Source organism: Taudactylus pleione, unplaced genomic scaffold, assembly GCF_031769625.1.
Source record: "Taudactylus pleione unplaced genomic scaffold, aTauple2 ptg000041l, whole genome shotgun sequence".
NCBI lineage: Eukaryota > Metazoa > Chordata > Amphibia > Anura > Myobatrachidae > Taudactylus > Taudactylus pleione.
Genome location: NW_028284443.1, coordinates 27,638,448 through 27,652,005, shown reverse-complemented (window position 1 = coordinate 27,652,005; position 13,558 = coordinate 27,638,448). Strand labels below are relative to the sequence as shown.

Here is a 13,558-nt window from a genome sequence, read left to right as displayed (position 1 = left end):
GAGGGTTAGGAGTGTTACTAACCTTAATCGGGAGTTTCAGCTGCCGGCCGTCCGGCGTCGGTATTTCATCCGCCGGGCTTAGGTCCGGCGGTGATTCATACCGATTCCCTGGGCACCTGCTGGGTGACCTGGGAAATGTGAACTGTGTGGGATCCTGAGGACCGAGTTTGATAACCACTTGTCTAATAGATAGGGAGAAGCCATACAGTAATTCCAGCAAAAAACTTTGTGGAACCCGTAGTAACAAAACCCTGTGGAAGGCTGCTGTCTCTAGATATTATTCACTGCCCGGTAACATTTCTTCATTATATATAACTATGGAAACAAATGGACTGTAACTGGTCAGGCTGTTATTTGCTGGTGACAATGGGACTGATTTCAGAGGTGGATGCTAAAGGTACAGCTGTTGTATTTTTGTACGCAGAGGTTGTGTGACAATTTGTAAATGCCGCAGGAAGCGTCTTGTGTAAAAAGACGTACACTGCAGGCTTCTGTGATCTGCTGCTGTGTCCAAAGAAGCAGCGTCGGATCAACTGCGTGAAAATTGCACACTTGAGTAATATTCAGGCGAGCAGTGTGATAGCTCCCCCTCCCCTGCACATGAAAAAGAGACTCTGCTGCTGATCAGCGGGAGCAGCTTCCCTGGTCCCACCACAGCGCAGCACACAGCAGCATGTGCTGGGCTTAGGAGACACTGGGCCCGATTCAGAGCCGGACGCTCTTTGAGAGCGCTTGCTCTGAATCACGGCGTCCCTGGTTTTTTTTTAAGACGGCCCCCTGGCCGCTCGCTAGGCAATGTATAGTTTTTTGTGCGCCATGCTTTTGTGTGCATCCCTGCTCACCTGAAGAAGCTCCATCATTTTGCATGACCACCAGAGCCGGACTAGGTATAGACAAACTAAGCAAATGCCTAGGGCTTTTGGAATGCCTAGGGGCATCCAAGCCCACCTAGGGCCGATGGAAGTTTGGTGCAGGCATGACTGGGGCACCTGCTGATGACTTGGTAGAGACTCTGACAGCTGCTACTGCCGCTGCGCAGCGTCCACAATCGGATCTCATCTGATAGCTCCGATCGGGCCTGGCAGCAGCAAAGAGTGTGCAGGCAGCAGTGGAACAGCCATCGGCAGCTTGTGCGGGCTGTGCACTTGGACTGTGGTTAGTGGTTAGCGCCGGGCCTGCTCTGGGGCATCACACAATCAGAATGAGCTTCTGCGCATGGGCAGAGGCTCATTCAGGACTATAAGTAAATGGTTGCGGGAGGGCTGCTGCACCATGGGCCTTTTCGGAGCTCGGAGTGGTGAGTCACACCTCACAGCTCTGGGCTCCTCCTCCAGCAATCATCACACATAGCTGCGGAATGCCAACCTGAGACCGGAAAAGTGGCTTACCGGCAGGACAGTACCCTCAAATCAGGACTGCCCCACCAAAATTGGGATGGTTGGGAAGTACGGTAGTATAGTGTGGTTGTCCATACCAACAGAATCAAATCAGCTTACCACCATGCAAACTTAAGACACCTGAAAAATGGTATACATAATGTATATGTCTTATAAGTCTCAACATTTGTGTGGATCATGTTTCACTGCACAACATGAACAAAAAGTATTTCACAAAGGTGCTAAGTTCCGGTAATGCAAGCTCTGAGTCTTGCTTTTAAGTTGACACTAATCAAACATATTGGAGAATATCAATCAGCAATCACTCGTAAGAAAACAGAGTTCCTTTCAAATGAGATCAAGGCAGCAAACAATAGGCCAGCTCAGCTTTTCCTTACAGTGGAGATGCTTTGCAAACCAGCATGCCTGCATCTTAATGAAACCCTCTCCCAGTCAAGATGCAATGAGTTTGCAAAATTCTTTGCAGATAAAGTATCCTCCATCCGGGCTGGAATCCCCACAGTGCCATCAAAGGATTGCCAAACTACCAAGCCTGCCAAGGTAAGTCACCTGTCTCCCTGGAACAGCTTTGACATAATGGAGGTAAAAGACATTGCGACCCACCACCTGTGATCTGGACCCTGCCTCAACCAACTTTCTCATAGGGTGTATGGAAATGATTGGCCCTGTAATTGCAAAAATAGTTCAATGCTCTTTGCAAACAGGCATTTTTCCAGAACCACTAAAGGAAGCAATTGTTAGACCACGTCTTAAAAAGTCTAATTTAGACCCCGACTGCATGACCAACTATAGACCAGTATAAAACATTCCTTTTCTAGGAAAGGTCATTGAGAAAGTGGTGGCAATACAACTGGAAATCCGCCTGTCTACTCATGATATTTATGATCCATTCCAGTCAGGATTCAGGAGAAGACATAGCACTGAAGCAGCTCTGGTATGTGTGCTTAATGACCTTCTGATGGCAAGAGACAGAGGTGATTGTTTAATCTTAATCCTTCTGGATCTCTCATCAGCATTTGATACTGTGGACCATGGGATTGTAATTGAGAGCCTGAAAAATTTCTGTGGACTGGATGGCACAGTCCTTAGCTGGTTCAAATCATTTCTGACCGGCAGGTCACAGAGAGTTTCTTCTGGAGTAAACTCTTCATCACAAGTGCCACTTCCATGAGGTGTCCCACAGGGTTCTATACTATCTCCCATGCTTTTTGCAGTATACATAGAAGCACTGGGTGAAATAATCAGACGTCACGGCCTAGTCTACCAATGCTATGCAGATGATACACAACTGTACCTGTCCTTTGCTCCAGGTACAAAGAACCCCATAACAACACTAAATGGCTGCCTAGCTGAGCTTCAGGAGTGGATGAGTGCTAGTTGGCTGCGACTGAACCCTGATAAAACAGAGGTCCTTATGATAGGTCACAAGTCATGGCTACAGCATAGCCAACCAACAGGACTTACGCTTGGTGGATCAGAATTACAAAACACTGAACATGTGCAGAATCTTGGTGTTGTCCTGGATAGTGGCTTGACACTTAAACAGCAGGTATCAGCCACAATCAAATCCTCATTCTTTCATCTGAGGAACATAGCCAGAATCAAGCACTTAATTCCCTCAGAAGATCTGCCTAAAGTCATACATGCATTTATATCATCACGCCTAGACTACTGCAACGCCCTCTACCTTGGACTCCCAGCAAAAGAATTTCACCGCTTGCAGATGGTACAAAACGCCGCTGCAGGCTATTAACCAACCAGCCCCGTTCCAGCCACATAACACCCACTCTCTACTCCCTTCACTGGCTGCCTGTCAGATGGGAATTGTTTTCAAGATTGGATTACTAATTTACAAAGCCCTACATGACCATGGCCCAAGGTACCTAAAGCAGCTTCTGATTCCTTACCATCCCACTCGATTACTGCGATCCATTGACAGTACGTAGACTCTCCAGGAATTTGTCTGGGGGTCGAGCTTTCAGTATTGGGGCTCCAACCTTATGGAACTCACTTCCCCCGCACAGTTCGAGAGGCCTCCACTTTAGAATCCTTCAATAATAGACTCAAAACTTACCTCTTCACCCAAGCATTTCACTAATGACCCTTGTTTAAGCTTATTTTGTATTTTGTACTGTAAAGGCAAATCTAAAGCACTTTGAGTCCTTTAGGAGAAAAGCACTATATAAATCAAATGATTATTATTATAATTATTATTAATGTCCGTTAAGTTTGCAGTTTGCAAAATTTATTGTTTATATTAACATAGCTGGGACGGCATGAGCAGCCAGTTCATACTGCTCTGTCGTGTTATTTGGGTAGGTCTTTAGAAGAGGTTTGGTACAATAGATCGACAGTGTCTAGATCAACAGTCAATAGGTCATCAGTAGATGGTCGACAGGCAATTGGTTGACATGGTCAAAAGTTCTACAGGGACAAAAGGTCCACTGACAAATGGTTGATAGTGCTGAAGATCAACGGGGTTAAAAGTTTAAAAGGTTAGTCGACACACACATTTTTTGTAATTTAACCCTAATCCTAACCCTTCCCCCCAGTGTCGACCTATTGACTATCGATCTATTGACTGTCGATCTTCCATCTGGTTACCTAGAGACGATTAGGAGGACTGGACCAGCAAATAATAAAAACAGCTGCTTAAATGTATACAAATTTATTTGGTGTACCAGAACTGTTATTACTAGTACACTAGTTATTCATTTTGTTGCCCACTGTCTAGTACATAACACATCTATTGATGACTGTACTTTGCATTCATTATTTATATTTAACATATTTATAAAAGTAATGTCTGCTGGTCTGGTCATTATCATTCAGACTGTGGGCTCTATTTATTAAAAGGCAAAAAGCTCCTATGCAAACATGTCTTTTCTTCACAGACAGAGCTTCTCCAGCAGTAGTACCTAATGGTGGCAAGATTTGACAGGCCTCGCCAATTAGGGATTTTCCATTCAAAACCTATTTCACAAGGATTGCGATGCTGCTATAGCAGAATAATATCAATTGAAAAAATATGATTTAGATCTACTTTTACTTTTCTCCTCTGATTTTCAAAAAAAATGTAAGTTAACTATAACTCATACTTGCCAACTCTCCCTGATTGTCAGAAAGACTCCCTGACATAGTAGCAATCTCCCTGTCTCCCTGTCTAATAATCTCCCAGATTGCACCTTACCCCCATTAGGAAGCTGTTATATACTTGGGAAAAAAATTCAGAGACATATACATTCAAATGGGCTCATCAGTGCCATTTCCCTGCATTGGCTATATGGCACAATGGGGTCTAATTACTAAGCAGTGTTAGGAGACAGAGTGAAAAGTGATAAGGTGCCAGCCAATCAGCTCCCAACTGTCATCTCACAGGCTGAGTTTGAAAAATGGCACCTTATCACTTTTCACTCTGTCTCCTAACACTGCTTAGTAAATAGACCCCAATGATCCCTATGGCTACATGCATTTTCATTAAAGATGTGCGGTTCGGTTTTCCAGAAATCCGAATCCACCCAAATTTCATGAATCCGGGTAAATCCAAGTCACGGTTCTGACCTCCTGAGTTGCAGTTCTGATCTTTTTGTGGTGCGTAATTCAGGTTTTAAATCAAAATTTGGGGTTTTGGATTGCATAAATTACATGATTTTAGCTGTTTTAAAAAACTTTTTAACCACACTTAAGGGTGGTTTTGCAAATCCAAAACCAAAAAATAATGATTAATCCAGCTTCAAAACCAAAACATGGGGGTCAGCGGACATCGTTAATTTTCACATAATATTTATTTCGAACACGTATATGGAACCCCTTGTAAAACACAATATATGAGCAAGCCCTGAAAAGTATCAGTGTGATTTCATTAACAAGTAGATCTTACTAATTTCTTTGGGGCTTGTTTACATGTGGATGGAAGTCAGTTTTATAGCACGCCTCTCAAGATGTATCAGTACACGCCCACTTTACCGCTGTGCTCATAGATGCTGCTTTCACAATCTCCCTGAAATGCCTTTTCAAAAGTAGGCAAGCATGGCTATAATTGTTTGGGGTCAGTAGCATTGAGGCAGCTGAGTACTGCGCAGCTGCTATGCGATGAGTTTAATAATATAATATTGCAAAGGGTGATTTTATATACAGTAGTTGCAATAAGCGACAATAGAAACTAGCACTTTTGCCATGTATTAGTAAATAGACCTCTGTGTGTACAGCACACACAGCTTAAATTCACTCTGACCCCCAAGCATAGAGTTTATTTCAATTAGACTCTAGAGATGCAAGTTGCCATTGTAATGGCTTGGAAATGCTGCCAACGGCCTTGCAACTCGCTTTCATCGCGACCCAATCTCGCCACAGAGTCGTAGATTTTTGTACGCAAAATACCCAAAAAATCCACAACTTCGGCAGTACTGTAAGTGTAGCGTATAGTTGATTCAACCCAGTAAAGTGCTGTTGCACAATGTACACCTCAACTAATAAAAGCAGTGTTTGCACTTACATGCTATAGTGTATATTTTAACCGAAGCTATGGCTGGGGACTCGAAAGAAAATACATTTCTGAGTCCCACAGGACGTGCTCCTGCCAATTAGTAAAGATATCCTCAGCTACCAATCTAAGCAGAAAAAAGAGGAGACTCTGGAGGGTGTGCTCTCTCAGCTCCTGCAGTAACTATGCTATAGGTGCTACGGAATCGGTATGTAATGCCGCCGGATCTATTCCCCGTGGACCACATACCGATGCCGGAGCCAGAACAGTGAAGATCCCGACTAGGGCTGGTAAGTATCCTAACCCTCCCCTCTCCCCCCCCTATCACTAACCATCCCTTAGTGGTGCCTAACCCTAAACTCCCCAAGTGGTGCCTAGCCCTAACCTCCCCCCAGTGGGGCTTAACCCTAACCCCCCCTTTCTGCACCCTAAACCTAACCCTCCACAAGAGGTGCCTAACCCTAACCTCCCCCCAGTGGTGCCTAACCCTAACCCCCCCTTCCCCTAGCCTAAGTCCCCCCGTGGGTGCCTATATCTAATCCTCTTTCCCTCACTGCGAACAGCTAGAAAGCTCCGGGTTACCCTCATTCGGGAAGTCGGGCATCGGGATTTCGGCGTGGGGCTAAAGATAGGCATTGGTATTTAGACGCCTATCTTTAGTCCCTGGTTGAGTTTCCAGCGTCTGGATTCTGACAGCTGGCATTCTGGGCGGTGGTATCTTAAACGCATCCCTGTGCTACAGTACAAAATGCCCCCTTATCTCCTGAATCCACCTCCTCCTTCCTTTTGAAATGAATCAGCTTCTAGGAGCTCCCCAGTCCCAGGCTCTTAAGAGCAAAGCCCCATGTCTCACTGTTTGTGTAATTGTCCCCATTGTAGCGGGATTGCTCACAATGGGGTGGCTGCATCTTTTGCCGGTCACACGTCTGCCATTTTATACAAATGCCGCTACAAAGCCCTTTTCTTTTGTCTACACCAGTACATATTAGTGTGCAGGGACTGAGACGCCCACTGTCACTGCCAAGGAATGCCCAATACATTTTCAATGTATTTCTCAGTGTGTGCGTCTGAAATAACAACTGCGACTCTGTACGAGCACAATGGGGACGCATGCACAGTACTTAGTGTGCGACTCAGAATCAGGCCCAATGTGTTTCACAAAGTAGGGTAAGTACAAACCATTTAACAAAGCTGTCTGTCTCTTTAAACAATAACTAAGAACACCAAGTTGCAGAGAATTTCTTACATCTATATAAATAGGTCATCGTCAGATCGTGCATAGGGCCTGATTCACTACGCTACTGCAACTGCAGCTGCGATCCCATACGCAGCTACTATGCAAAAATATGCAAATGTTGTAGTCGCTGGAATATGTAGTGAGACGCCCACCAGCATCTTTGCAAATCCAAGCATCTGTATACATGCAGCGTCGGTCACAAATCAATCGATGTTAGCAGTCCTGAGTAACTATGGTTGCACACAACTGCTGCGGTAACTGAGTCGCCGGAGCCATAGTTCTTGCATATGTGGTCGCAAACACAGGATGTGACATGCCCCAAAATGGTCTCGTCATGCCTGCATTTTCGCTGACAAATTACATTCAGTGAAACCCATCTTTTATCAATGGGGTGATGTTGGCTTCCACTTATATGGTATTACTGCCTTGGCCACTTATTAAGATGTTTTAAGGAACTATTTTGGAAATTGGGAGATCGAAACATCTGTGATATTCAATAGCTAAGGACAGCTAGAACGTCCAGCCCTAGTACAGTATACCCTTAGTGAGCATTAAAACTTATGCCCAGTCCCGGACAAGGTTACAGCATTGCCAGCAAATATGCAGAGGCGTGCCCTGTTCCCGGTGGCATCTCCAGCAGGAATCGGACACGCTATGGAACATTTTACTCAGGATACTAGGGCACAATTATATAATAGGGTCTCTATAACAGACATTTTTAAACCTCTTTATTATTTTCATTGTGATGTAAATATTTCCTCTGCAATTGTTATATTGAAAATGGTCAGTCATCCTCCCCCTTTTCCTTTGCATGCAGTGCTACAATGTATGAAGTATTTACAGAGCTGTAACTAGACTTTTTGGTGCCCTGTGCCAGAGAGAGCATTAGCCCCCCCCCATTTTTTAAATATGGACATAAGATAGTGCACCTTAAAAAAAGGGCCATGGCCTCATGGGGAATGGCCAGGGAAGAGATAGGGGAGGGCCAGGAGATGATGGGGATAAAAGGGGAGGAAGCTACAAGTGAGAATGATAAATCACAGGAAAATTGACAGGCCCAAACAGCGCCCTCTGCCCTGCGGTGCCCTGTGCCATGGCACTGGTCGCACTACCCTAGTTATGGTACAGAGTATTTATGTTGCTGCCATATAAAGTTATCTTCCACTTTACTGGATCCTGTACAAGGTGTTACATGAACTATAGGAAATTGCCTTTGCATCAGTAGAAAATGGTGGCCACCACTCAAAAGCAGATAAAATGGCACTTTCAGTATGCTCGGCTGTGTGGCTTCAACAACTATGTAATAAACGCATTCTAACATGGGACCTACTGCATTAGAACATGGGACCTACTGATACCAGGCACCAGGGCAATGTACAATTTCTTTTGGACTTGTGTTTGAATTTGAAAATAAACACTGCTGGGTTCTAAACCTGGTTAAACTGGTTAAATGGCAAATATCAAAATTACCTGCAGTTTTACCTTCCTTAATTACTACTTAATGTTAGGCTGGATACACATTAGGTGATATATTGGGTGATATGGCATTTTCAGGCAAATTGGAACGACATATGGTTCACATAGTCAGAGGGGGCATCCCGTCTGATGTGCTGCATGTCAGATGGGCCAAACACGCTGACGACGGCATGCAGGTGAATGCGGGATGGAAGGGTAAATCGTGCGGTCGTACACCGGATCGTGCAATGTGTACAGCCACCCGATATATCCTTCCAACGGGCATCGGGTTGGCAGGGATATATGTCATTCTGATGCATACCTAGCCTTACCTTGCACAGTCCATTTTGAGGGCACAAACAAAAAAGTTATTTGGATTGGAAGGGCTAAGTATTGCAGCAGCATCTATTAGCCTACGATGGGCAGTATAAACTCCCTATTTTAAAATTACCAAAACATGGCAACTGGCAAATGAATAAGGGGAATTAGATTGAGAACAGATGTTGACTTCCTACCAGATGGCAAAACAAAAGCAGAATAGAAGAGCAAAAACAGAGAGAGGATACTGAAACTAATAAGAAGAAAAAGTTATATGGGGAAGTAACAGGAGCTGGTACAATGAGAAAATGATTAGAGACAAAGTAAAAGGAGTTAGGTGTTGTATGACAACCTACACAACATTATAATAAAATGATGTGCATCACACCACATTCCCAAATGAAAACAAAATACAGACATCTGACAAATTACAATCTAACTAGCGGCATATTAGTATCAGCAGACACACTTGAATTCATAAAACTCCACAAGTGATCTAAGGTGAATCTCTAACGGATGAAGATTTGTGATATTCAGTAACAGGAAGCACAGACAAAAGCTACTGAGGTGGCTGCAGAGGCCATCTGGAGACAACCAGTGACTTCAAATGGCAAAGATCGTCACTGTGGTACAAACACTAGGGTCCACTCCCAGATATTGCACACTTCTGGACAACACTTTACCACTGAAATAACAACTTGTAAATGCCAGGACGCACCCTGCTACTTGCATTGGTCCATTGCTGGTAGCAAGTGAAACTGCCTCCCTCTGAATCCAACTGCCACTTCCTATTACACGCTGGCCCTGTGTTTTCCATAAAGGTGGTAAAGGTATTTGCTGGGATAGGACAATTCATATAAAGGTCTGTGAGAGGTGCTGACTCTGCTAATTAGATCTGGAACATGCTTTGATGAATCATACTTGCCACAGAATGGAATGCTCTGTCACAGATCAATAGCATGTCAATACACATCCTGAGCAAATATGCAAGGGAGCATGTATATAGGTACGTATTATGTGCATCTCTCTCTCTCTCTCTCTCTCTCTCTCTCTCTCTCTCTCTCTCTCACATTCCAGTGTTTCTGTTCCTTTCTTTCTTTCTTCCTTCCCTTCTTTCTTCCCGTGTATGGATGTATGTCTGTCTGATTGTCTCTCTCTGTCTCCCCATGTCTGTTCACTTCTGTACCTCTAGTATTTATGTATCACTGTCTGTGCATTTTGGGTATCTGTCCCTTTCTTTCTGTCTTTCTATGTATTTTTGTCTCCTTTATTCCCATCATTCCATCTATATAGGATTTATAGGCATACACTTCAGGGAGTTTCCAGTTGCCCAGGACCACCTCCCTGCACACAAATCTGATATCAGCAAAAGTGCACATGCAGATTACATTTATTCAAATAGAGTAACTCATAATTATATAAAACTTGAATAAAGAAAATCTTTATTCAATATATAAAGCTGATTTTTAAGCATATTATTTTGTTACCTCCACCATGACAATATCAGAAAATGTATTGCAGTATATGATACAGGTCCTGGTGAAATAAGCTTCCATATTCAAGCATTAATAAATCTCCCTCTGTAAATCCTGTGTTTGCCCCTGTATCCTCTATATAGATTTGTACCGAACAGAGTTTCTGTGGTCGCTTTGTGTTGCCACTATAATGGGAACTACATGAAGGTTTGTACAGATTTGGGAGGCACTCAAAACATGTCCATGGTCCAAACCTATGACATATTTTGTATCTATCATACCTCTATGTATTTTCTGTTATATAGTTTATTATTTTAGTTATTAAGTGCATTTTGCTGTATGACTGAGATATATATATATATATATATATATATATATATATATATATATATATATATATATATATATTGGTCTATCTAACTTACAGAAAATATCAATAATAAAAATAGATGAAACCTAATGTATGATGCCAAGATTTAATTTCCTCAATACAATAAAAACTAAATTAATTGTAAAGATTAAATCATTTTAACATAGGCTGCATATATTACATACATGTAAATGAAGTTGCTAATTTGTGTGCAGCTGAATTTCTTTTGCTAAAGTATAAACCTACATACAGGCACATTTTGCTCTGATCTCTTTCAAACGAGCAGGGAATAATGGCAACAGAGCAGAAAGGGGTGGAATCCTGTCAAATGTTGGAAGGAGTGTTTTGTGATGGCATTTGTGGCTGCATAGTCAATTATTTAAAATACACCTAGAAAAAAAATTATATTAATCATTAAAGCCGTGATTTTGCCATCATCTTTATTTCTGACTACCACAACCCTAACACAGTAATATACAAAAGAAAATGGTATTGCAATATTCCATTAAGCTCTGTGCTAAGAAGAGAGAGTGACTGCCCTTTACCAAGAGCTGGGAAGAGGTGCCCTTTCATCAAGTGAAATAAACCACCATGCAACACTGGTTAATGTGAGATTATGGGGTTAATATTTTAATAGTAGCAACTGATTCCCCACAGAATGTCTTTTCTCACCAGCAGGTGTTACTGCAACCAGTGGGAATTACAGATCATGACATTGCAGAGACAGTACTAGACATCAGCATATACAGTACATCTAATGATCAGGTTACATGTCCAGCAATAGAGAAAGGCCTTTCAGCAGTCTTTTTCCAAGGTCTCAGAATGGAGCAGATGCTAGGAGAAGATACAACACAGTGTAAAGAAGCCACACACATTACAATGTGACAGTGTTTGGGGAACCATTGAGCTACAGTATGTATTACAGCCATTATCCTACACAATAACCAGCAATCTGCATTTCTTCTACTATATTATTATAAGGATGACATGTATGTATCCGCTTCTAAAGAGATACAGTATAAGCCTTGTGCCACCAAAGGAGATGTTCTTTCTTCAGACATATTAACTCTTATCAGTATGTGCTCATCTTAGTAAGGTTACCAAGTTGCTTTAAGCAGAAGATCCACATTTCAGATATGTCTTATTAATGAAAATTAAATACGATGTCAAGGATTTAGGACCCTTGCAGCTAGATGAGACCCTGGGCAGAGAATTAATCTTCTTAGGGGAAAGCCAGCACTGATTAGATGTGATGCTGGCTGATCCGCGGCCACATCCATCACTCCCAGTACAGCACTGGGATCATGGCTACATGGACCCCCTACATCCATCAGCAGCAGCGCTCTTACATGTAGCCAGGGATTCGCTATGTACACAGACATGTATAGGGATGACATGTAGCGACACAGCTGCCAGTCATAGATACTGTATGATGAAGATTTCCCTCTGCTGCTGGCAGGGCCCCCAGGGGTAATAAAACTGAGCTATGACACGTGAATTAGATACTAGCCTGATGGGTAGAGGACACCACTAATTCCCATCATATGACATATCTAGTATTTTACAGTATTTATACATAGCCCAAAGTAATTGGAATGCAATGATCGTCTATATACCCTGAGCAGAATCATCCATTAAATATGTGTACAGATGAATTTGGTGACCAGCCCGGCGGGGGTTAATGGCATGTAGGTTATATGTAGCCGCTGAGATGAAAGCTGCGATGCGGCGCATTAGGATGCTGGTCACAGCACTGCACACATAGCTAGCAGCTCTCTCCCCCCTTAGCAGCAGCAGCGACTGATGCACGCTCATTAGCCATAGGCACCACACAGTACCAGCCATGTCTTCCCCATCTCCCCTCTAATACATCTGCCCTTGGACACATCTAATGGACCCTGAGACGCAACCTCCCCCTCCCTGTCTGTAATATAACGGAGACACTCAGCCATGCCAAGGTGCTGGAGGAATGGGTCCTACCTTCGCGCTGCAGCACCGGACTGTCACTTGTGCTCCGATCACCTGGAAGAAGCCCCCTCCCCCTGCTTTGCTTCTGTGTGCCCGCAGTCCCAGCCCAGCCAGCCCTCTCTGCGGCTCTGCGCCCTCCCCGTGCTGCGATTGGGGGGGCCGAGGAAGGGCAGACGGCTCGGGGTAGAGGCGGCGATCAGTGATTGGTTGAGAATGATGTCATTCCAAGACGGCGGCGGCCTGAGGAGCGCTGCAATGGATGCTGGCAGCGGCAGCTGCAGTGTGTCCGCAGTCCCAGCGCTCATGGACCAGAGGTGCTCACATGGTGCATTTCACAATGCGGCCACAAGGGGCGCTCACAGCTCGTACAGGGGCACTAGGCTGTGACTGCTGCGAGTCCTCGTTACTCCTAATAATGAGCTGGCATGGCCACAGCACGGGGGTGGGACCGTGGGATAGACAAGACAAGCACAGAGGAGAGGAGTCGCGGTTTCTAAGGAGATACAGTATCAGGAGGAAGCGGCTTCATGGTGCCGGGTGGGGTGACAGGGAAACTAGTGCATGCCGTAGGGGAAGTAACTGTTTTCTCTTTATACTATTGGTTATTTTCCCAATTAAAGTACCTAATTCAGCATATTTTTAAATGTTCACACAGGTATGATTTTCTGCATGGTCGTTGCTAATAAAGGAGTACAGTTGTTTGCAAAATGGGTGTAAATTAAAAAATTGACACAAAAAATAATATCCTGCCGATATGCAGAGATGTTGCTCTCTGTCTGGCTTAGCATTTGCAGCATATGCATCTGATGTACACCAAGTAGTCATCATCAGGAGTAATTTACACATGTCTTCTTA

General features: G+C 43.7%; 1 protein-coding gene across 1 annotated transcript in view; it reads right to left on the bottom strand.

Moving 5' to 3' along the window:
- The window catches only part of CNTN1 (contactin 1), a 222,663-nt gene extending 209,857 nt beyond the window's left edge, over window positions 1-12,806 (bottom strand). The window contains exon 1 of the mRNA XM_088457904.1: window positions 12,716-12,806. The gene's annotated coding sequence lies outside the window, so the exon portion shown is untranslated. The remainder of the gene's footprint in view (window positions 1-12,715) is intronic.
- Between the last annotated feature and the right edge of the window lie 752 nt (window positions 12,807-13,558).